The 26,537-nt window shown below is 41.5% G+C and overlaps 1 long non-coding RNA gene across 1 annotated transcript in view; it reads right to left on the bottom strand.

Moving 5' to 3' along the window:
- Positions 1 to 10,738: 10,738 nt before the first annotated feature.
- The window catches only part of LOC112587803, a 62,452-nt gene continuing 46,653 nt past the window's right edge, over positions 10,739 to 26,537 (bottom strand). Inside the window, exons 3-4 of the long non-coding RNA XR_003112255.2 lie at positions 25,863 to 25,926; positions 10,739 to 10,958 (exon numbers count right to left, since the gene is read on the bottom strand). This is a non-coding gene — a long non-coding RNA (uncharacterized LOC112587803). The remainder of the gene's footprint in view (positions 10,959 to 25,862; positions 25,927 to 26,537) is intronic.

Below are 26,537 nucleotides of genomic sequence, written 5' to 3'. Positions count from 1 at the left end.
TACTTTATTTAATTATTGCAAGAATTATAGTGGACCATTATACTTTGTGATTTAAAGAGTGATTAAATGAGAAATCACATCAAATACCCTCTACAGGACCAGGTAAATATTAAACATTTAATGTTGGCACCAATCATCATTACTGTTGTATTTATGGCTTTGGTCAAAAAATTCATTTGGGATTTTCCATAACAGCTTATGGAAAACCTCGAACAAAATTTTTGACCAACCCAATACCATGTTTAATCACCATAAAGTATATGGAGGTTGTCAACAGTGATCTAACTTCTTGGTTTGGCCTTTAAGCTTTACCTGGATTCCTAGGCTTATATTTCTGCTGCTCTCTCTTTCAATAACATTTCACTCCAGTCATATTCTTCTGTTCATTGTCTTCTAAATATAATTCCTACATCCCCAGGTCTAAACACCAGTTTATTCTACTATCCCTGCCTGCAACATTCTTCCCAAGCCCCTCCACTTATCTAAATATTATCCTTCACTTAAGATTTTTAAATCATCCTCTCTCCTAAGTCCTCTCTGATTGTACCAGTCCATCTACTAAGCTTTTTCTCCATACAAGGCATCTTCTACTCAGCCTAAGAGGGTCTTCCCAAATTGAGTATAAACTGCTTGAGGGCCTACACCTCTTAGACTCCATAGTACTTAGCAAACTTGCTAGCTTAGCAAACGTAGTAGGAACTCAATCAATCTTGACCATGATCATTATTATTCTTACAACTTAATTGCCCTCACTCACTTAGTTGTGTCCAACTCTTGGCAACCCCATGGACTATAGCCCACTAGGTTCCTCTGTCCATGGGATTCACCAGGCAAGAGTACTGGAGTGGGTTGCCATTTCCTCCTCCAGAGGATCTTCCCAACCCAGGGATCAAACCCATGTCTTCTGTGTCTTCTGCATTTTCAGGCAGGTTCTTTACCACTGAGCTACCTGGGAAGCCCACAATTTAGTTAGGCCACAACAAATTTTTAAATTCATTATCTTACAGGATCGAGAGCAAAAGCCTTTCATCCTGATTTTTTGAGGTTCTGGGTATGAGTGTACATTTCTGAAGCTGGAAATATTCTACTGTAAGATTATTCAAATAGACCTTAAGAGAACTGATTCCCATAGAAGCTGTTTTAGGCTTTACTGACTCCAACCTCACATGTCTAAAGATAGATACAGATGGACTTTTTTTCATGTAATTTGAGGTTTGAGTCATTCACAGGTGACAGCATTGGAACCTTTGGCTGTATTAGTAGCAGAGCCAGCTTCTCTGTTTATTGATAATAAATCAGTATGGAGCAAAACAGCTGAGTTTCCACTCCAAAGAAAGGATTAAGGGATGAATGAGTTAATACTCGGAGAAGGCAGTTGGCACCCCACTCCAGTACTCTTGCCTGGAAAATCCCATGGATAGAGGAGCCTGGTAGGCTGCAGTCCATGGGGTCGCTCAGAGTCGGACACGACTGAAGCGACTTAGCAGCAGCAGCAGCAGAGTTAATACTGGTGAAAATACTTTGTCAAGTATAAAACAGCAGTCCATGAATGAGTATTTCAATCATCATCACCATTATTCTCCTTGATAATAATTAAATCACAGAGATTCTCTTAAGGACAGGAGATGGACTTTACTTCTTGGAATGACTCCTCTCATCCAAAGTGGGTTTATTCAAAAATAACTCAGACTCAAGCATCTCCCTCTTTATAGTGACCAAGTAGGAAAAAACTGTGAAGCTTTGCTTATTAATAACCCTTCCACAGAGAAGGAATGTGAGAGCTTAGGTGTAAGTGAATGAATGTCTCTGTGTGTAATAAATGGCCTAGATTTCTCTAGAAATACCTGGAAGAGACCCCCCACTCCACCTTCTGACAGTATAATTAACAAGCTGTGTCCATTTCTTGTCTCCATACTATATGCTCCCCACCGTGAGCTGGAGTCTGTGATCTGGGACCAGCTGCTCCACCAAGCACAGATTCTAGTGAGGGACTCTGCAATGGGAAGCAATAAGCTGCCATCACTTTTTACACTACTAGCGGCTGGTGGCTGGCTCTAAGCAGGTATGCCAAGGTCTTGTTGTATGTGGAAGGAGCAGTAAGCTGTGTACAGATAGACTTTTTCCATATTGTTGACAGCCAGTGAGAGCAAGCTATACCAACACAGCTCTTGGCCACACGAAGCTTGCAAAATTAAACTTATCTGGATAGAAAAACATGGCATTGAAACATGTAAAATATCATGTATGAAACGAGTTGCCAGTCCAGGTTTGATGCACGATACTGGATGCTTGGGGCTGGTGCACTGGGACGACCCAGAGGGATGGAATGGGGAGGGAGGAGGGAGGAGGGCTCAGGATGGGGAACACAGGTATACCTGTGGCGGATTCATTGATATTTGGCAAAACTAATACAATTATGTAAAGTTTAAAAATAAAATAAAATTAAAAAAAAAAAGAAAAACAAAAATTCAAACTTAATTTCATTCAGCTGAATGCTACTGCATTTTAAGCAGAAAAAAGTTTGTTTTTTCCTGCAAACCTGTCTTCCCTCAAACCAAAATTCTTCTCAATAAAAACCATATCCAAGATTTGAAGTCAGAAGATCTGGATTTAATCCCAGCGCTGCACCTTATATTAGTTGTGTGGACCTGGACTTAAACTCTAGGGATCTCAGTTTCTTCATCTATAAGTGAGAATCATGAAAGTAAATGTTTAAAAATTTAATTCTCACAGAACGGCTGTGAGAATTCAATGCAATTTTATTGTCCTGGGTCAGGTTTCCCAGAAGCAGAGACTGAGATGAGTGTTTGTGGGCAAGTGATTCAGTGTGAAATGCTCCCAGGAGAAGCAGGTAAGACAATGAGAAAGTAGGATGGGAAGAGAAAGAAACTAAGACAGGGTACAATTTCAGGCAAAGGTCTATGGAGAGGTACTTCAGTCTGATCCCACAAGAAACTCAGGAGCATAAATTATGCCTGAGTTTGTTTCAATCCAAGCAAAAGAGCTGGTTTTTCATACTCCACACCTGTCAATCACTGTCTGAGGGCTGCCCCAGGGACCTGAACTCCAGGCCCTGATACGTCTTTGTGGGGACAGAGGACTTTAGTGGTTGGGAGGGTCTTCAGAGAAGAATAGCAGGACTGGACTGATGGAAGCAAAAGTGCACTGAACCCAGAAAAGAAGCAGATGTTTATGATAAAAAGATGTCAACAGTAGACTGAGCCTGGCACCAGTAGGGGCTGAATCTGAATCTGCCAGTGGGCAAAAAAGTTGAGTCATTTACTTTAGGTCACAGGGTGGAAGATTCTATGCAACTAAATATCTAGATGCCTGCAAGATTTTCTGAACTATTAACCCTGGCCAAAAGCTGCATGTTCAATGCCCTAGAGACATTCTTAAAGCATCTTCTTGGGAAATGATCAATATTTTCTTCCTCATTGCTAGTCAGCCTGTGAGTGAGAAATCAAGATGAGGTTGACATTAAGATAATGAACAGGAAGGAATTCAAGGGAAATGAACTCAATTCTTCTTGAACCTTTGGAGATTTTTTGGCAAGAAGATGAAAAAGGGTCAGGAAATGGGTCCAGCCTTGTTAATAGACAAATCCCCAGAGTTGACCCTGGAGACAGATTTCACAAATCCTCAGTAAATATGTCTCTAACCACACCTCTGAAACTGAGCCAGCTTTAACCAACAGTGCAAAGGGGTCATCAGGCAGCCCTCAGTGGACATCTCATTATACTGTCAGCAGCTTTGTGCAGGGCATTTAACCTTTAAGGGACAAGAGGAACCAAAACTCCAAACTGAGAGAAGTTTTAGACATAACTATTGATTTCATCAGTCTCTGAAATCAGGATGCCCAAATAACCCAGAATCTTTGCCCTTTATCTCTCGTGAGATGTTCAATTGGGGGATTTAGTGGGCCAGTGAACATTTGACTCCTACTGTGTGAACAGATGACTCTCTAAGCACACTAGTTGTTTTCTTCTTCCAGGTAGAGAGATGACAATGCCAAAAATACTCAGTCTTTCCAGAGAAGAATAAAGAAAGAGAGCTGAAGAAACAGAACCCTGAAGTTCCACTACAGCCCCCACGTTTTCATCCCAATTAACAGATACTTATCATGCAGCCACTGTAGGCTGGACTCTGCTACACTGGGGGAGCACTGGCAAGCGGTGCATGACACAAGTACTTCTCAAGAAAGTGGACTGACTCTGGAGACAAAGACTAGATTCTCAAGAAGGAGGGGCAGTAATTGTTCCCTGATTGTCCAATGGTTAAGAATCCACCTTCCAATGCAGGGGACATGGGTAATATTCCTGGTTGGGGAACAAAGACCCCACATGCAGTGGAAAAACAAAGCCCATGCACAGCAACTACAGAGCCTGTGCGCCACAACCAGAGAGTCCATGGGCAGCAACCAGAGATGCCACGTGACACGAGACCCGACGCAGCCAAATGAATTAACTCATGAATTACATTTAAGGGCTTCCCAGATGGCACAGTGGTAAAGAATCCACCTGCCAATGCAGGAGACACAGAGATGTGGGTTCGATCCCTGGGTCAGGAAGATCCCCTGGTGTAGGAAGAGGCAACCTGCTCCAGTATCCTTGCCTGGAAAATTCCATTGACAGAGAAGCTTGGTAGGCTTGCAAAGAGTCAGACACGATGGAACACAGCACACACACAATTAATTTAAAAAAAAAAAAGAGGAGGAATGGCTGTGAGGGACAAGTTCCCAAGCAAAGAAGAGAGGGGATGAAGAAAGTCAGGGGGATTTTGAGCAAAGGTAGAAGCCAAGAAGCAAGAGTGAGTGGCTGGTGAAAGAGCAGCAAACATTGCTTATAGCAGGATGATTTCTCTCTCAATATTCTGACCTTGAACCTCCTTCACAGCTTTCCTACCAGAGAAATACCTGCCTTTGGGAAGCATCAGGGGAAAGAGTTCATGCCCTTCATTCCCTGCCCTCATCTCCTCTTTCCCAAGGCAGGAGGTAAATCTTCCTAAGGAGCAAAACCACAACCCAAGCCCTTAAAATTATCACAACAATGATTCACAATGAAAGCAGACAAGGGATTTGATTTCTAAGCAGATGGAAAGAACAGATTGAAAAAGCGACTGAAGAATCAAAATTTGAAGGTGAGGAACAGGCAATAGAAATGGGGATAGCCATTACGTATCTTGGCTTCATTATTAATAATGCTGCCTTTTACTTGCAATACTGTCCCAGTTTGGATAATAAGTTATATGGTGATAATAAAGGTAATGTTATCAAGCATAAGGAGGGAAGAGTAGTTAGTTGTGGTAGAAGAACATATACTCAAATGAAAGAATAAGGAAAAGATGAAAATTTAGAAGTCAGTTCAAGTAGCTTAAAGAGTAGATGATCATACCAAGCCGAAATGCTTGGTTAGGTTATTTCTAAGGCCCCTTCCAGCCCCTGAGATTCTATGTTCTTATGGTTTTTTCCAATAATAAGGGAAGAAAGTAATGTTGGGAGCTTCAACATGTTGGTAGCTGAGCAAAGAGTTACCAAGGGATCATATTCTTCTGATTCTGTCTACCTCATGTCCCACCAGCAGGGCCTCTAAATCCCTACCCCCACCCTAAGAAAATCCTAACTGGAGGAGTTTTAATCTCTAAGAAACAACTTCAGTTCAGTTCAGTTCAGTCACTCAGTCATGTCTGACTCTTTGCGACCCCATGAATCACAGCACGCCAGGCCTCTCTGTCCATCACCAACTCCCAGAGTTCACTCAAACTCACATCCATCAAGTCAGTGATGCCATCCAGCCATCTCATCCTCTGTTGTCCCCTTTTCCTCCTGCCCCCAATCCTTCCCAGCACCAGAGTCATTTCCAATGAGTCAACTCTTCGCATGAGGTGGCCAAAGTACTGGAGTTTCAGCTTTAACATCATTCCTTCCAAAGAACACCCAGGGCTGATCTCCTTTAGAATGGACTGGTTGGATCTCCTTGCAGTCCAAGGGACTCTCAAGAGTCTTCTCCAATACCACAGTTCAAAAGCAGCAATTCTTCGGCACTCAGCTTTCTTCCCAGTCCAACTCTCGCATCCATACATGACCACTGGAAAAACCATAGCCTTGACTAAACGGACCTTTGTTGGCAAAATAATGTCTCTGCTTTTGAATATGCTATCTAGGTGGGTCATAACTTTTCTTCTAAGGAGTAAGCGTCTTTTAATTTCATGACTGCAGTCACCATCTGCAGTGATTTTGGAGCTCAAAAAGATAAAGTCTGACACTTTCCACTCTTTCCCCATTTATTTGCCATGAAGTGATGGGACCAGATGCCATGATCTTTGTTTTCTGAATGCTGAGCTTTAAGCCAACTTTTTCACTCTCCTCTTTCATTTTCATCAAGAGGCTTTTTAGTTCCTCTTCACTTTCTGCCATAAGGGTGGTCTTAGAACCTAATTAATTATACAGAAAGTTGGGTAAAAATAGAATGAGAGGAAATGGTTTTCAAAGAGTCTAGACAAATAGAGGCCAAACAATAAGAATTTGCTGATACATTTTCAGCACTGCCCAGAGGATAATGTGGCCTTTTGATGGGGCTGTACTTAACTTTTTAAATTTTAACTTATGGATTTGCCTGCAAAGAGAGAAGGCACAAATCAGCCAATTCAATATTTACACACATACACAAACACACACTCATCCCCGCTTTACTCCACAAAATTTTATGTTCTCATTTTAAACAGATATCTGAGATTTTCTACTTACACATCAAGCTCACATGAGTTTGGTGAATGTGAGTCAATTCCTTGAGTTCAGTCTTATCAGAAAAGACAAACTCATATTTCTAAAACCACAAATCTGATCTTGAGCTGGGCAAGGTCCCATGAGGCCCTGACTGAGCTGCCAGCCCACTTCTCTTTCTGGTAACTCTGTGTATTCTTTCTTCAACATTCAAACCCAGGAACTCTAAGAAGCTCTGGAGCCTCTGGCATCCCTTTGTTGTGGGTAAAGATTGAGCAGCACAGGGAGGATCTGTGGTGGGACTGGAGCTCTGATTCCTCCTCTCTGCATCTTCTAAGCATCACTGGACCCATCTTTCCCAAGTGCCCAACTGAGTAATCTTCAGTCTCCACCTAATTTCTTTCTCTCTGGGACCAACTTCCCGGAGAGTATAGATTGGCAGTTCTTGCCCTCCCTGATGTTTTCTGATTTTGAAGAACCTCCTCAGGCAAATAGAAGTTTTCCCTGAAACAGTGTGAATTTCTTTTCTTTGCCAACCCCACCTGACTTAGCAGATGTTATTTTCTGCTATCCTGCAAGTCAGGCAAACGTGGTCGATGCCATGTTCCCACCATTACTTAAGTCCCTCCCCTGGAGTATGCTCTCCGTTCCTTCCAGGCACAGCAAGAGTGCTCCTGACTCCATGCAGCTTTCTCCATGAACTGGTTGCCTTTCTAACCTCCCAGAGTTCTCACTAATTGCTGAACCAAACATCTAGCACTTGCCCGCACCCCAGCAGCAAGAAAGAAGCTAGAATAAGAAAGATGAACTTGGTCAGGGAAGCCTGGAGCCCAGGGCATAATTTAGTAGGAGCTGTGTCACTGAATTAAGGTCACCTAGCCAGCCAACGACCATTTGACATTTTTAGACATCCTGAAAGCAATGCTTTATGAAGGAAAAGAACATTTTCAATAATACGCTGGCACAGGATGCTGTTCGTGCAGAAAGCGGGCAGGAAATGCCTACTCGTTTAGTATGCCTCTGAGTGGCTGCATCTTTCAAGCTTGATTAATACTTAATGTGATTGTCTTTAAAATCTGTCACTATTTGGCAGTGATCAAGACGAGTACCAGCGACAGAGCACAAATATTTGTATTAGGGCTATGCCTTCCGCTAGGGTTATATGATTAATTTTTGCCTGGTCACCCACAGAGATTTTGTTTTTTAATTTAACCAGCAGTAGTGTTAACCAAAATGCTGGAACCAGTGTGGGAAAAAAAAAAAAGAGAGAGAGAGAGCGGAAGGGCAGGTTGTTAGTAGCTTTGGGGTTTTTTCCTTTAATTATTCAAAGGGTAGCCCTTTGCTTAAAGGGGCTGGCTGACAAATTTAGAAGTTCTCAAAATCCTGCTGGAACCAGAGCATAGGATCTTAAAGCCTGAATTTCATCCAGACGGAGACATTCTGAAGAGAGCAGAATATGCCAAAGAAATGTTTTAAAATTAAAAAGGGGGGAGAGGAGGTGGGCAGAGAGAGAGACAGAGATTTTGCTATAGGGAGAACAATAACACTTTGTTTTAACTTTCAGAGGAAATGCACACAAAATACCAGAAATGTACACAAAATGCCGTAACTTCAACAGTTCAAATAGAGGCACACTAAATATTTCTAAGCAAGAGAGAACATTCTGAGACAGAAAAAAAGCGGTGCCCAGGGGGCTGCTACTCCATGAACAGCTGTGAAGTGCTTACAGAAGGCTCTGTTTGCTCCGAGCAAATCCTTAAAGATCCAGCTCTGCCTTGGGTGGTCACAAGATGGTCACGGGGGCCACCATGTTCTAGTTTTTCTCATTTCAGATGAGGAGAGAAGCCCGTAGGTATCTTTCCAGGTCTTCCTGGCTATGTGTTCAAGGCAGCTACTCAGAATTGCTGTGTTCTGGGGGTTTGGGAGTGGAATTGTGGGATCAGAGCACGAATTTCAGTCCCTCAAACCTAGGTTTGAACCCTACTTCTGTCACTTACTAAGTATGTGATCATGGACAAGTCACTTAACCTCTTTGAGCACCAGATATCTCATCTGTAAAATGAAGACAATACATGGGTTATTTTGAGGTTTAAATGACCTGGAAAATTAAAAAGTATTCATTACTCCAAGAGACTCATTCTTTGCAAGTTTCTCATTTGTATCTCTTCCCTTCCTCTCTCTCTGTCTCTCCCTACCTCCTACCTTCTCATGCAGCATTAATTTCCAGCCATCCTACCAACACCAGCCCACCGGGTCTGCTGGCTTACCTGGATATTCATCTCCATGACACACACAGTAATCTTTCAAGTGCTAATCCAAAGACACTGATCCAAATAAAGGAAGACAGCAGTCCCTACAGGATGCATTACTAACAGAAAATGTCTAGTTCAATCATCACTATATTATTACCATCATCATCATTAATTAGGTGACTGCTGTGTGCTAGTTTTATAAAAGATGATTAACCACCTGTGTCCTAAAAGACCAATAAATTTCTAGCAAGGCCAAATTACTCTGTGCCAAAAGCCAAATACTGTACAGGGTGGTGAGGGTGCAGAACAAAGAAACCAGCAGAGAAGAGGGATTTGGGCTCAATGACCAACTCTGAAAGCTGACAATTGCTGAAAGGAGGTTAACCAGTAATAAGGGGATAACTGCAAATTGTTTCCCCAGCTTCATTAAAATATAAATGACATATAACATTGTATAAATTTAAGGGGTACAAAATGATGATTTGATACATGTGTATATTGTGAAATGATTACCACAATAAGGTCAGTCAACTTCATCACCTCACATTTTTCTTTTCTTTTTTGTAGACGTTTTGAGAACTAACATCTACTCTCTTAGAACATGCTAAGCATGCAATACAGTATTGTTAACCTTTATCACCTTGTTTTGCCTTATATCCCTTGGACTTACTTACCTTATAATTGGAAGTCTGTACCATCTGACCATCTTCACTCATTCCCCTACCTTCCTAAACCACAAATCTACTCTCTATAAGTTGAGGGTTTTTAAGATTCCATGTATAAGTGGGATCATACACTAATTGTCTTTCTTCGTGTGACTTATTTTACTTGGCTTAATGCTCTTCAGTTTTGTCTGTTGTCAAAAATGGCAGAATTTTCTTTTTTATGACTGAATAATATCTCATTAAAAATATATATACCATATTTTCTTTATTTATTCTTCAATCGACAGACACTTAAGTTGTTTCCGTGTCTTGACTATTCCAAATAATGCTGAAATAAACATGACAGTGCAGGTATGTCTCCAAGATGGTGATTTCATTTCCTTAGGATATATGACCGTAAGTGCAATTGCTGAATCATTCTGCAGCCTCGAAATAGTCTGTGACAGACACACAAAGGAATTGCACCCATAACCTAAACCTACATTCAAAACAAAAATTTTGTACATGTAGTTTCAACATATATAAATGCAAATACAATTACACACACATAAATACATGGATATACATGTAACTGTACCAATAATTGTATCTATGATAAAACATATTCAAAACAGTCATTTAAGTGAAGGGGTAAAGAACAGTTATACCCTTTAATAGCAATTCTAATATTTATTTGTTTCTCCATGGAATCACCTTGAGCAACTTCTGAGATGTATGCACTCTTTGCAGATGGTTATTCTAGCCATCTGAGCCTTCAGCCCCTTCAGCAAGGAAAGTCTGTTCTCAATCTGTTCTGCTATGCTGAGCAAATCCTAAATATAAGCATCTATGAGATTCACTAATAGTGCTGAAGAGTCAAAGACGAACAAATATCAGACTCAGTTCTAGCCCTCAAGGTGCTCACAGGAAATAATGGGAGAGAGCCACAGGAAACAGACTTTGTCAGCAGAATGTTGAACGTTTGCTTATGGGCACCTAGCCCAACCTGGCTTCCTAGGTGGCTCAGTGGTAAAGAACCCACCTGCCAAAACAGGGGACTCAGGAGACACAGGTTCGATCCCTGGGCTGGGAAAATCTCTTGGAAGAGGAAAGGACAACCCACTCCAGTATTCTTACCTGGAATATCCCAGAGACAGAGGAGCCTGGTGGGTTGCAGTCCATGGGTTGCCAAGAGTCGGACAAGACTGAGCAACTGAACACACACACACACACACCCACCTAGCCCAACCTGGGGAGGAAGAATGAGTGATACTTCCAGGAGCACACCTGAGCCTGGTGGTGGAGCACGGGCGGAGTCAGGAACTGAAGCATGGTGATCACCTGATGGAGTGAAAATTTGTGTTTTCATGTAGCCTTCCAAAAAATACAACAGTGAAAATGAGAGCATTGGCTACTTGAACCAGAGAATAAATTGAGAATTAAAACCCAGAAAAGAATATAAGAAGGCATATGTAACATGTTTTGACCTTTGAATAATTAATTTGGAATTATACAAAGTTTAAAAGCCAAAATCTTGGCATCCCATTCCTAGCTTCTTAGCCTAATCCCTGAAAAACAGGAAGTAAACTCATTTGTAAACCTCTTGAACTGCATGACCCTAGCTATAAAATGAGATGTCAACAAATCACTCATTAACTGTAGAAAATACTTTAATCACTAAACATACAGAAATCTCCTGTAAATGTTGTTTTGAAACTTCTAAATCTAATCTAAGACCTTATCTAAGTATCAATCAATGGAGCTTTATCATCCCAATGAGACAGGACTAATTTTCAAAGGGGGAAACTGAGTCCCAAGAACGGCAATAGCCCGTGTACACTGGCACTGCTGAAGCCCAGGCTTATTGTCAACTTGTCTACCATCCATAGTCTACGGTCCCCATGGTTTCTCCCTTGGACGCTCTTCTCTTGCCTACCCTCTCACTGGTCCCCTCACCACTCCCATAAATGTGCCAAGAGCTCCCACATCCCTACCTGTAGCCTTGACCTTTTTATATGATCTCCATGCCCCTTTATCCAACTGCCTTCTGACCACTGCTCTATTGGATGTCCCAGTTGGAATGTCCAAACTGATACCATTATTTTCCCTCAACAAACCTAACCATCTTCCTGCCTTCTTAGTTGGGAGAATGGTAGATTCCCCCAGCCAGAACTGAGGAGTTATCCTTCACTCCTCACATTTCCCACCCATCAATCACCCAGGACAATGGGCTTCATTCTAACTAGCTCTCAACTCTCAAATCTCCCACACATCTCCATCCATGTGGGCACTACTAATATTTCACTGGTTTTGCCAAAATAGCCTTCTTTCATTCCAATTTCCCACTCCAGTACTCTTGCCTGGAAAATCCTGTGGACGGAGGAGCCTGGTAGGCTGCAGTCCATGGGGTCACTAAGAGTCAGACACGACTGAGCGAATTCACTTTCACTTTTCACTTTCATGCATTGGAGAAGGAATTGGCAACCCACTCCAGTGTTCTTGTCTGGAGAATCCCAGAGACAGCGGAACCTGGTGGGCTGCTGTCTATGGGGTCGCACAGTGTCGGACACGACTGAAGCAACTTAGCAGCAGCAGCAGCATTCCAATTTAATTTATTTTACTTTTTTTTTCCAATCCATTTTAAAACGTAAATTGTATCATGGCATTCTCTTGTCTAAAACCCTTCAAGGATTTCTATCACCCTTAGTACAAAGTCCAAATGCCTTAACACTGTTTATATGGACCTTTGGGACCTGGCCTCTCTGCATGCCCAGATTCATCTCTCATCTCTTCCCTCCTCAAACTCTAAGTCCTAGCCATGCTGAATTCTTTCTAATCCATGAATGCACTGTACTCTCACTACTAGGCTTTCATAGACATAGTTCCTCTACTGGAAATACTCCTCCTTCTTCACTTGATTAATTCCTACTTATTTTTCACATAATCTTCCTCGAGGAACTCTTCCCTCAACCACTAAACTAATTTATTAGCCGTGTAATGTATTCCCATACGCATCCATACTAGTCAAGAAAGTATGAGCTGTTCTGTGGCAACAATAAACCCCAATTCCTTAGAGACTTAGTAACATTTTAATTTTGGAAATAATTTCAAACTTACAAAAAGTTACAAACCTAAAAATAGTACAAGGAACATCCATACAGGCTTTACCCAGATTTGCCTATTGTTAATATTTTACCCGCATTTGCTTTTTGTACTTGAGGGTGAGCTACGTAGACCATGGCCCTTTGCTGCTGAATAATTCAGTGTGTATTTCCCAAGACTAGTAAGGTCTCTTATACAACCACGGCACAACTATCATCTTCACAGGTTGACAATACAATACAATACAATACTTTAGAAAATCTAATCTAATATTCACATTCCAATTTTGTCTGCTGATCTAATTATGTCCTTTGCAGCACTTTTCCCCTTTCAGTACATAATCTATTCTTAGGGCAGATATAGCATCTAGTTGGCTCCTTTAATCTGGCATATTGTCACAGTATTTCTTTATCTTTTATGACATTGGTAATAAAAGTTTATTTCTCATTCACATCACAGTCTGAAGCAGCCTGGGCTACCCTGCTCCATTTGTAGTTATGCTCACTGGCATATGTGGCCTCCAAAGTCATCAAGGCTGGGTAAGAGTGAGCATGGAGAAAGTATGCCCCAGATGAAAGTGACACATGGCTTCCACTCACACGCCTTTGGTGAAAATTAATCACACAACCCTACCAAATGCAAGGAGCTGAGAAATGTAGAAAAGCAGACATGAGTGAGTCTAACAATCTCTGCTATCCCTCCTACATTTCCTGTATCATGAAATATCATTGTTTATTGTAAATGCTCATGGAACCAGTTGTCACACATACAGATTTTTGACTGTGTCATAGCAGGGATTTCTTAGTCACTTAGTCAGCCCCTTAGAACCTAGTGCAACCCCTGGAACATATACAGGGCTCATTAAATACTTGTTGAATGAATGAATGAACAAGTTTGCTCAGTTTACATATTATTTCAAGTATGAAGCAACCTCAAGAACCTTAACAGGACTTCTCTGGTTAAGAATAGCCTTTTAATGCAGGAGATGCAGGTTCAATCCCTGGTCAAGGAACAAAGATCCCACATGTCTCAGGGCAACTAAGCCCACATTCCACATCTACTGAAGCCCATGGGCTCTAGAGCCCATGCTCTGCAATAGGAGAGATCCACACACCACAACGAAAAACCCTCACACCACAGGGAGAAAGAAGACCCTGCACCCCTCAGTGAAGACCCAGCACAGCCTAAATACAAGGCTCTTTGTGACCACCATGGCCTATACAGTCCATGGAATTCTCCAGGCCAGAATACTGGAGTGGGTGGCCATTCCCTTCTCCCGGGGATCTTCCCAACCCAGGTCTCCTGCATTGCAGGCAGATTCTTTACCAGCTGAGCCACCAGGGAAAGTGAAGTCGCTCAGTTGTGTCCGACTCTTTGCGACCCCATGGACTGTAGCCTACCAGGCTCCTCTGTCCATGGGATTGTCCAGGCAATAGTACTGGAGTGGATTGCCATTTCCTTCTCCAGGGCATCTTCCCCAACCCAGGGATCAAACCCAGGTCTCCTACATTGTAGACAGACGCTTAACTGTCTGAGCCACCAGGGAAGTCCCTGAGCCACCAGGAAGCCCTAAATAAATAACAAAGAGCCCTTAAAACAAGCAAAAAAGAACTCTAACAACATTATGGGCTCAGAATAGAGTCTACGCTTTGAGTTTGGTCAGAGAAGTTTCCTGAAATTCCCAAAGAGATGATCAGTTCTAGAAACAAGATGTAAGCCTTACTAATGACCATAAATAAAGCCAGGAAATAGTTAATAATCACCTAATTATGGTTTTAAAACTGTTTCTGGAATAGCCACAAGTTCTCAGATGCTCACTGACTTCTGGGTAAGATATGTGAAAAATTAGGGGGAAGCAAAGATTCCATTCAAGTAAGATAAATATCACCAGCCAGTCTCTCTAGAGCCTTTAACAATTTGTTAGAGAAGATTCTCTATGTCTTCCTTAAAGTCCTTGGTTGGATTTTAACACTTATGTGGAGAGTACTAAGAATAATACATATAAGACCTTAAAAACCTACAGTCCACAGCTATAGAGGCTCGCAATATCATGAAACTGACAAAAGACAATGCCAACGTCGGAACTGAGACTTCTGCTTCCATTGTTCATGATATCCTCCCCTTTTACCTGGTAGCCTGGTCAAGTTCCAGTTCTATTGAGCTGGTCGCTGCCTCTGTTTAACTGTTCCTATCTCACATCCAAATTCATTAATATGCTAGAGCTCTATCCTCAGGCGCAGGCTTAGAAATCTCTCATTGTGTTTGAGATCAGCTACTTCCATGTCTGTTTCTCACATGAATCTCTGGGAAATGGGTCCCTGTATTCTTCACTTAAATTTACCCCCGGTGTGCATGCTAATTGACCAGAGTTGCTACAGATCTGTTGGCCTAAGCTCCAAGGGTTTTGCACTGTTCTGTGGTTTCCTAGTCAGAAACCTCAGCTTTGAACTCACCCTGAAATTGGAGCTGGGACATCTAAGCAGATGTGACATGGCAGGCAAAGGCTAAAGAAATATATATACATCATCCTGGCTCCGGTAATGGTGGCTTTCATCATATTTCTTCCCTTTAACACAGCACAGTTAGCTCTTTTGTAAAGACTTTACCTTGAACATCTCTTCCTAATTAAGCCCGTTCCTTCCTGGCAGTCTTTTTGTACTGCAAATGGGATTCAGCACTGGCTGCTGGGTGATTTGCAGCCACAGGAGTTACAAAGAGCAGAGTGCCTAGAGAGCACTCTGGAAGGGATGGGAGAGGAGGAGGGGGTGAGAGGAGTGATAAATTGTTTATTTGTGCTAAGGAAAAATTACATATCCCCCCCTGGACTTTCCCAATGGGCCCTGAATTGTTTTATTACCAAGTCCTAAAAAAGAGCCAGAAAATAAGTATTTGACATGTGGAAAACCTACTTTAAAGGAATAGTTCATCTGGCTAACAATTTGAGACAGTGCTTTTTTTCAAACTTGCTTTTTCTTAATAACCAACATACATATGGTGATCATTTTATGCCAGGCAGTTTTTAAGCTCTTAATGTATACTAATTATTTAAATCTTTATTTAAAACTTATGAAGTAGATGCTATTATTATGCCCATTTTACAGATGGGAAAACTGAGGTACTAGGAGACTGAGTATAGTTAGCTCTTGTAATGTTAAGAGGCAGAGATAGAATTTGACTTGGCAGTTTGAATTCCGTCAATGTGCTTAACCACTATACCAAATTCTCTTAGGGAAAAAAAAAGATAACTGTGACCAAATTTCCTTACTTAGTACATGTTTTACTTTGAGCAAATTGTTAAATCTCACTTTCTGTCTCCTTGCCTGGATGAGGCTAATAGTTTCCACCTTGCAGTTTGGGTAGAAGAATTAGTGGCAAAGTCTGTAAAGTACCTATTACTGGAACCCACACATTGACTCCATAATAGTAGCTATTAATCTTTGTCTTTCTTTATATATCAAGAGGGATCCCACAATAACTTCTATAAACAGACTCACCACACAAGATGTAATTGTTTAAATCCAAGCCCACAGGCAGTGAATAAATATGAATATTTATAGATTCAGTATTGAAAACCTAACCTCAACTAGACAAATGTCATGGATCCAATCACCTGGGAGAAATTTCCTAAAATCTTCAAATGTCTCTTCCTGTAGCTCACTAGGTACTGGCCAGTTCCCAGCATCAGCCTCACCCTGGGGGACACTTGGTCAAGTCCAGGCCCTCTGGGCTCATTCAAAACAGGCTTGAGTGTTGGCTCAAGGTCTCCCCAGAGTATGCCTCATTCCACACATACCACAGAGTTCAGCCTGGAATCCTCCCCTAACCTCCCAAGAGCTCTTCAGATTGGGTGTGGCCTCGATTAACCACCTAGAGAAGATCAAGGTTTAAAAGAACTCCACTGAGGAAGAGGAGGAAGAGAAGGGTAAGAAACGGAGCATCATTCCAAGGTCCTCAGTATTCTTGGGCCCAGGTGAAGCCTTGCACCAGGCAGGCTGTGCTGTGCTTAGTCGTTCAGTCATGTCCAACTCTTTGCGACCCCATGGACTGTAGCCCGCCAGGCTTCTCTGTCCAGGGGATTCTCTAGGCAAGAATACTGGAGTGGGTTGCCATGCCTTTCTCCAGGGGATCTTCCCAACCCAGGGAGGCTCAAAAGTACCTTTCAGCCTTTATGCAAACTTCTTTCATGGAAGGAAAAAGCCATAAAACACACAGCTTCCAGCCAGGGCCTGCGACAACAACAGGCTTTTGTCTAGAGGATGAAAACCCAGAGGAAATGCAGGCAGAGGGAACGGAGATTAATTGAAGTGGACGCCACTTTGCAAGCCCAGCCACATGAAGGATATCCCTGAAGAACACTGAGGAGGGTCAAATGGGGTGTCGGTCCTACCTGGGATCAGTTGGAGGGCCTCAAAAGCTTCAGACAGCTCCTTCTTTCAACATGAGGCAGGCGATGAGCAACACTGGAGCTGATGCTTTGAGGGTGAAATTGAAAGGGGTAATCTTGATGTGTGGTTTTGTCAGAATAGAATAAAAACTGTCACTAGAAAAAGAAAATTGCTAATGAAAGGGCATGAGCCTTTCCTGTCTACTCAGAAGAGTGAAAGAAAGTGCATTTGCTCAGCTGCTGAACTTTGCTTGAAGAGCAAAGAAAGATCTATACACCGGGGGAACTCACTGTACCTCTGTGCAGGGTGAGGACTCGTGGTCAGATTACAACTTTAGCTTGAGGATATTGTTGTTAAAGTCCCCAGATATGAAATTTATATAATTAGGTAATAGCTCCTGAACTTAAATCTCTCATCCAACTGAGAGTAGGCAAAAGGTAGCTAGAGTGGACCTCATTAAAATTGAATTAATAAATGCCAGCTTCCAGAAGAATGTCAACAAGAAAAAAAAAAAAATACAGTGACATTAAACTCAGAAAGGGGCAGAGGCAAAGCAATGATGCAAAAGGAACTGGGCGCCAGGAAACCTGAGTTTGTGTCCTGCTGGCAGCTGTATGAACACCATGTCCAGCACCTTGGACGAATAGCTCAAGCCAGTGTTTCTTAACATGAAAGCATTAGTCGCTCAGTTGTCTCCAACTCTTTGCGATCCCATGGACTGTAGCCCGCTAGGCTCCTCTGTCCGTGGAATTCTCCAGGCAAGAATATTGGAGTAGGTAGCCATTCCCAACAACCCAGGGATTGAACCTGGGTCTCCCACATTGCAGGTATATTCTTTACTGTCTGAGCCGCCAGTGTTTCTTAAACCATAGCATTTATCAAATTCCCTGGAGGTCTGGTTAAAATGCTGGGCACCGCCCCAGAGTTAAAATGCAGATCACTGGGCCCCATGCCAGAGTTTCAGGTTCCCCAGGTATGATATGGAGCATGAAAATTTGCATTCCTAACAGGTTCCCAGGGGGAGGCTGATGCTGCTGGTCCTAGGACCCCACCTTGGGATCCAGTAGGCCTTCCTGGGCCTCAGTTTCCACGTTAATAAAATGACGGTGGGAAGCAGGTCATCTCTAAGGTCCCCTCCTGTTCTAAAATTCTTTGAGATGAAAAACCTGGGAAAATAAGAGTAGCAAAAGATTTTCTCTGAAATAATAGGCCAGAATCAGGCGCTTCCTCCCACCTGTGAGAAAAGGAAAATGTACAAGAGACATCAGAACTGTCATCAGTCAAAAATGATGTTAATTTGGTTGGCGTCCCAGTCATCTGTGAGGAAGGGGCAGCCACAGGCAACTGAGGAAGGATTGCCTCAGATCTGATGATTCCAGGGACAAGAGAGTCATTTGAAGAGATACATGTTATCCTGTTTTAACTGTAAATGCACAGTCGGTTGTTCATTTTGTCACTTTCGTATGCCTCTGTGTGAACGTGTTGGCTATGCTTGGCTTTTTCATAAGAAAAATAAAGCAATTACTGAAAAGAAAAAAAAAAAACTCCCGAGCCCACTCACAGTTTTGAGAACTGATTGCTAACTTTATACTTGTTAGTTTGTGTAAGTGAATAAGGTAATAAGATTTGAGTCTTTGATATTCCTTACCTCCTCAGTCTTTCCCCTCATATTTACTTATATATATATTAAGTTTTTAACAAATATGTGTTTCTTATAATCATAATATATATGTAAAAGTATGTAAAATTGACATAGCTAAGGACTATGGAGCAAATTTTACAGAAATAAGAATTTTTATTCATATTTATAATTAGTTGAACTTACATATGCATAAATATATGCATTATATAATTAAACCTATATATTTCTTTTAAAAACTTATGTAACTTTTCATATAAACTCATATGAGATCTCTTCTACAATGTCTCCCCTGATCCTTCATGATGAGATTCATGAAGTGAAAACTTGCTTTTAGATGAGAATATAAATATATATGCATATTCAATTATCTTATCTAATATAAATGTATATTCAATTACTCACAAGGTTAAAAAAATGACTTTAGAGTGAAGCCACGCAAAGTTCATATTTTGGTTCCACCATTTGGTTGCTAGGAGATGCTGGGCAAGTTACTCAATCCCTCTGAACCTCAGTTTCCCTCAGGGAAAATGGGGGTAAGGAGCACTTACCTCATAGGGTCATGGTGAAAATTAAGTGGGGTAATATGCAATAAAGCACCACATTTATAAAATGGTAGCTTTATTATAAAACAATGTGCCTTTTTTCATTAAAATGCTTAATAAATTATGTATGGAGCTTTAATAAATATTAAATTAACATAATCAGCTTCTGACTTAAAAAATTAGGTCTCTATTTCCAAGGTTAACTTCAAAAATAATGTGGGACCTGTCAGATAGCTCCCAGGAGGGGAAATGTTATAAACGTGTTAACAAGCAATGACCGTGACTGAGGAAAACAGGGTCATTTTATGAATTTGCTAGTTGGCCTTTCCTGTTGGATCTTTAGCCATGACTTGGAGCCAATAATTCATGTTTGAAATGGTCTTTTTAGGTACTTCCCTGGTGGTCCAGTGGTGAAGAATCTGCCTTGCAATGTAGGGGCCCAGGTTTGATCCCTGGTTGGGGAACTAAGAGCCCACATGCCAGGAAGTCACAAAGCCTGCACACCACAACTAGAGTCTGTGAGCAACGATGTAAGATCCTGCATGAGGCAACAAAGACCTGATACAGCCAATTAAAGAGAAAAAGAAAAAGAAATGGTCTTTCTGGACAATATCTCTGACCTTAACTACTTTGAAGTCTCTCACCACCACTTTATGTATGATGTTCAGCTGCCTACTTGCCATTTTCAAATACAGCCTTTTCCATATTATCACCTGGACAGAAATGCCTGCCATCATCCAGTCACATTTACAGACACTTCCAAGCTTTGGATTCACCTACTATGAGGAAAATATGCATAAAAACTCAGCCTTTGCCTTGAATTGCAATTTTTGTCTAAAGTCTTCAATTTTACATTTGGTTAAGAATTAACTACGTTGATTAAATTGTCAAGCATTTGGAAAACTTCTCCATGGACAAGGCTCTGGACTGAGCATTAAGGAGGACTACATTTGGGGAAAAACATAATCTTAAAGTCCTAACAGGAGAAACAGTATCCAGACACGTGTAAGTACCGCAGATAAAGAGTAGAATGTAATGAGTATCACAAAAGATTGCTCCAAACTAAGATATGCCATTCAGAAAACAAAATCTTTCTCTAATAAGAGAGATCTAGGAAGGCAGGATATTGAACAGATTTAAAGTTTTGTATTTCTCTAAAACAGCATGGATTGAAAGAGGAAATTGCAGGATGAGGTGATATTTACAAAGATATTGACATAAAAATGTGGGATTTCTTTTGACAACAAGTAACATAGGAAATGTAAAGGAATGGACAATAGTTAATATTGACTCACATATGCTGAATGCCTGCCTTGTGCTTTATGTACTTTTGTCCATTATTTTATTTGATCTTCATAACAACCTTATGAAATAAATATTAACTGAAACCAACACACTTTCCCATCTCTGGAAACAATACTAGGAACAGGCAAAATAGTTCAGCTATTTGTTCCTGAAATACTTACTCCTGGAAGATAAGACTGTGAGGTATATAAGACAGCTCACATCAAGGTCCTTGCTCTCTGGTGCCCACCAATCCAAAGCCACTGTCATAAACCACTCAATTCCAATCTCTCTTGCCTTTTCAGACCCACCTTAAAGTCATGCAGCCCTGGCCCTAAAGTCCTATAAAAGTCCTCCTGTGACTTCCCCCTCTTGAGATACTATATTCTTTGCCAGTGGTAATCTTTCCCTAACTGCAGCAAGTCTATCAGTTTATGTTTGATCAACAGATTTTTTAGTTGTCTTCTGAGGACAACTACTAACATTACTACAAATATTGAGGACATATTACTATTATATCTCCATTTCACAGATAAGGAAACCGAGGCACAGAAAAGTGAGCTAACTTGTCCAATGTTTTAACAGTCAGTGGCAGAGCTGGGACTGAAACCCTGATTTTCTGATCCTCAAGTCCAAGCTCTTGACCAGACAGTGGAGGCTATAAATGGCAAGATGGGCGTCTGAATATTTTTGGTACTCAGAAGGATGTTCAAAGGCCCCTCCCTCCTCCTAAAGCCTTCTTGATTCCTGCTTTCTACCACAGGAGGAATTCCTCTACAACTACACTAGCAAGGGGCCACTGGAGCTTCTGTTTCAACATTTCAAGACATGGATCCATGCTGACTCAGAAGACAGCCCCTTGTATGATTCCACTGAACTAAGCATTCTTTAGCACTGGGTATTTACGAAAATAGAAGAAGACCACTTATTAGAAGCATGGATCCACCCCATATTCCTTCACCCTGGCCCAAGAGTAGAAGATGCTTCAGTGTCTTCCTCCTTGGAATGGAATCCGGCTTATGGTGTCATGATTCTAATCATTCCATCCAAACCATGGTTCAGTTTAACAGACCCCTTGAATTTCATCCTGGGGTATCCAGGGAAATAGAGTTGGGTCTTCAGACACCACTTCATGCTTCCAATCACAGCACTTTCAGCTAATTCCCAGGGTCCAGATGTTTAGACTGAGTTTCCAAACTTCTGTTCATCAGAGCATAGCCAGCTTCTCACTGATTCTTTTCCCCAAAGCTATTACTTCAGAAGTAGGGAATACCAGGAAGGAGACATGGAGAAAGGTAACTCATTGAATTTATTTTCTCCTGAAACTCAGCCAGATGATTCAGGATCTAAGTTCTATTTGACCACTTCTCTTTTTCTTTTTTTTAATTTAATAAGCAAGAACATCCTTCTGGCTGAATTGTGCTCACTGATACAAAGCTAACTTTGTGATCACTTCTGAGCCAAAATATAATTAGAAATGACTTCTATCATTTCCAAAAGGATAAACATACACAGAAGAATATTATCACATATGAGATAATATCTCATTTGTCTTTTTTCTTTCTAACCTCGTTTAGAATATTATCCAGAGAATTTCAAGAATTCATTACTTCAAAAATACTGGTTTAGCTCCCAAATTCACATCAACCATAAGCTCGAGAAGCAAGTCTTCCACCAAAATCATTCATTTTTATTAAAAGGAGGTGAGAGCAATGACAGCTTCCTGGAACACATCTCTCTCAGCCCCCTGAAATTAAATTCACCCAGGCCCAGAGAGTTGAGCTCAGTTTCAGAAATTACACTCTTATTACATCCTCCAGAGTTGTGTGCTTCACTTTCCTTAATAATTCTTAACTAGAATTGCTTTTCCTTTCTGAGAAATTGATATCTCCCTCCTCTATACACATATAGCAATTTATTGGCACCTCTATCCTAGCACTTACTCCTGTCCTGGGTCATCATTCATTTAAGCAGCTTAAATGCAGGGATCATTTTTTGTGTCCTTTCAGTACCTACCACTGTGTGGATAGGAGGCCCAGTGCTGTTTGTTGAGTTTCTGGATGGAGCTAATGAAAATGACATTTTGAAGGAGTAGCTCAGGATGATTAATCTGGCTGTGGTACATAGGAGACTTGGGAAAATGTGCAGAACAGAAGTAAGGGAATTGCTTAAAGAGCAATCATGATATCTTAGTGGGAGATGAAAAGGGCCTGAACTAGGGAGATGGCAACAGGAATAGAAATAGAGCACCAATATGAGAGAAAATGTGGAGAGCGCAGGCATGGTTGACGAGTGCTTGAATCTGTGCGGAGAGTGAGCTTGCCCAAGATAACTAGCTGATGGCTAAACACTCATGCTTCTCTAGAGTATCACCAAGAAGGGACTGCCCTGCCAGGGACTACATTTCCCCACCACCCACCTTGTACCTAGGTCGAGCCACAGAACTAGCCTTTGCCATTGAAATGTAAAAGGAAGTGATAAGAGGTAATGTGAGTCACTTCCAGGTCAAAGTGGTTAAAAAGCAGATCAAATAGCCACATGATTTTTTGTCTCATCTATCACTTAGAAGGAGAAAATGCCAAGGTCCTAGAGGAGGTTGAAGACACTTTGGGAAAAATGCCTGTGTCCTTGAGTGACCACATGGAAGGCTGCCTATGAACTGAGAACACCTATACTATACATGAGTGAGGCATGAATGGCTATCTATTTAGTTTATCTATTACAGCAGCTAGTGTTATCTTAATTAAAATAGAAAGGGGCAGGAAAAGCTATGGATGTTTTTGGGTCCCTCGTGGCATCTCAGAGAAGGCAATGGCACCCCACTCCAGTGCTCTTGCCTGGAAAATCCCATGGATGGAGGAGCCAGGTAGGCTGTAGTCCATGGGGTCGCTAAGAGTCGGACACGACTGAGCGACTCCACTTTCACTTTTCACTTTCCTGCCTTGGAGAAGGAAATGGCAACCCACTCCAGTGTTCTTGCCTGGAGAATCCCAGGGGCGGGGACGCCTGGTGGGCTGCCGTCTATGGGGTCGCACAGAGTCAGACACGACTGAAGTGACTTAGCAGCAGCAGCAGCAGCAGTGGCATCTAGTACTTTGGAGAACAGTGGCACTATCTTAATATAATGAGGGGTAGCAAGAGGAGGACCATTAAAGAGGGGAAGGTCAATACACAGCTGAATGGGATGATGACGTTAGGAAGATGCCAGAAACTGGGAGTTCGAAGACTCAGCCCTAGACTCAGTTTCCCTGCTCAAAAAAAGTATGTCCTTAAACAAATATCTTAACTTTTCAGCCTCAGTTTCTTCATCCAGAGTGTAATATATGAAGATAAGTTTTTCAAAAAAATTTTATTGGGGTATCAACAATTACCAGTGTTGTGATAGTTTCACACAGACAGCAAAGGGGCTCAGCCATAGATGTACATGTATCCATTCTCTCCCAAACTCTCCTCCCATCCAGGCTGCCACATAACATTGAGCACAGCTGCCAGTGCTGTACAGTAGGTCCTCGTTGGCTATCCATTTAAAATATAGTAATGTGGACCCGTTGATCCCAAACTCTCCAACTATCCCTTCCCCTCATCCTTCCCTTGTGGCAACCATAAGTTCCTTCTCTAAGTGAAGACAAGTCTTTTAAACAATAAATAGCTGTTCCAATGTAAAAATGGTATTATTTTAATCTTATCATCCCCTTTCGAAATGGCAGGGGTAATTACAGATCATCTGAGTGAGAAACTTGCTAAATCTCATATAGCAGTTACTATAAGTGGGTACTGTGTTAACACATACCATTTTCATGACACCGATATTATCATTATAATCTCTAATTTATAGGTGAAAAAATTGAAACACAGATGGGTTAAGTAATTTTCTCAAGGTCACATCACTAGTAAGTGGAAAAGTAGGGATCAAATCCAGGCAGCTTGCTTCCCAAATCTGTGCTCTTTACCACCACAAAAAGATATCCTCTCTAGGTACAGCATCTTCATTTTAGATGTGGAAACACAGGTCATGTCACACAGGTGGTTATGCACTAAATATAGACCACAGTGACAGAGAAGGCAATTTTCTCCCCGGGAAAATTCTAGTTTCTCATAAAAGGCTGGTTCTGTAGAAAATCACGGAGCTAAGAATGCATAAATTACTAAAGAAACCAAACCAGATATTTGAGCAGAATTTACATTGATAGGAGAAAAAACAAAATGAGCCATACCCTTGCCATATCTTTCGAATATAAAACAGGAAGGCTAAGCAGATGGACTTATTTAAGTGTTTTTCCAGGCAAACTCTTCCTATGGTTCTAAGACATATTCTAAGACATACCAAGGTCCTGAAGGAAGTGAACGCCAGTCTCTTGAACCCTGTCCAGTCTGAAGCAGAAAAATGTCCCCAGGGTGACCATGAGGCCAGATCAAGCTCAACTCTCCTGAAAGCATTTAGCCAGGGTAAACCAAGTATGAAGAACTGCCTTCCCCTCCTTAAACTCCTGAGATACTCAACCCTAAGGAACCTGAATGTCCAAGCAGAACCCCTGACAGGTGAGTGATGCCAACTGAAACTATATCTGGACAAAGCCCCCTGTGAACCAGACTCTGCCCTCCAGGTGCCATCTGAAGCCACTGTGTGAAAGAGTGGCCTCTCCTCTTGTGAGGCCCTTCACACTTGCTCACATTCAGGTCAGAGAAAATCTCATGTAAGCCCCAGGGCCAACATGGTTCTCCCCGGAACCAACTGATGGCAGGATCCACACGGCTTACTCATTTCTACTCTCCCTGTTTGTGGAACTCATCATTCTCTCGTGACATAGGTGGAACATCTTAGATGAATTTCCAGATAGCTAGTTTGCCCCTTTCTATTTCCCACCCTGAGAGAGACAGCTCCAGTGATGGGTACAGACCTGCACAGATACTTTTGAATATATCTGTCACCCCATATGGACTACTTTATCTCTGACCATTTGTTGGCCTTGATTAACTCAAGAAAACTCAAAAATCAAAACATGTTGACAAAGATCTTTGTTATAAAATGTGAAGAAATGATAAGATAAAAATCAAGGAGAAAAAAATCATTCAACATATAGAAGAGAGTTAAGTAGGGACATTGTGAATCTATGATGAAGAGAAAGAGACCAATTACTGTATAGATTTTTTCCTTTTTGTCCCAATGCCAGGGATTTAGAGATACAGATAATATCTGCCCCTGCCTCCCAGGCTATTGCAGAAAAGCAGGGAAAACAGTTGTTTTTTACCTTTGGACCACACCACTTACAAAGCTTCTCCAGTATCTTACCTAATTGGTTTGCCCAGCAGCCTATTTTGGGCTTCTTGGGTGGCTCAGTAAGTGAAGAATCCTCCTGCAGTGTAAGAGAGCAGGAGACTTGGGTTCAATCCCGGGGTCAGTAAGATCCCCTGAAGAAGGGAATGGCAACCCACTCCAGTATTCTTTTCTGGAGAATCCCATTGACAGAGGAGCCTGGCTGGCTACAGTCCATGGAGTCACAAAGAGTTGGACACGACTGAAGTGACTGAGCACAGCACACATGGCAGCCCATTTTATAGGAAACTAGGGTCAAATTATTTAAGTGATTTGCTCTAAGTCAGAGTTCTAAATAGAACACATCTACGAATTCCAACCCCGGGCTCTTTGTCCTACACCACACTCCCTCTTGCATTACCAAGTAACTTTATAGGAAAAAGCACAGTTCCGGCCATCAACCATCTGTGTGATCAAGGATGAATTACAACTTCTTTAGGGCCTCAGTGTCTTCACTTGGAAAATGAGGTTACACTAGAAATGGATGATCTACAGTTCTGAAAGTCTATGACTCCAGAAGTCTGTCCTCCGTGAAGTTTAACAACCAGTACTTTTTAAATTTCCAGTTATAATTTATTAGTGGATCATGAAATTAACTTAGTGGGTACCCACCATTGCCTCTTTTTTTTTTTTAAGTGACATAAAAAAGAA

Source organism: Bubalus bubalis, chromosome 11 (assembly GCF_019923935.1).
Source record: "Bubalus bubalis isolate 160015118507 breed Murrah chromosome 11, NDDB_SH_1, whole genome shotgun sequence".
Taxonomy (NCBI): Eukaryota; Metazoa; Chordata; class Mammalia; order Artiodactyla; family Bovidae; genus Bubalus; species Bubalus bubalis.
Note: the sequence above shows the minus strand (reverse complement) of the source record. Positions and strands in the feature narration are given on the sequence as shown.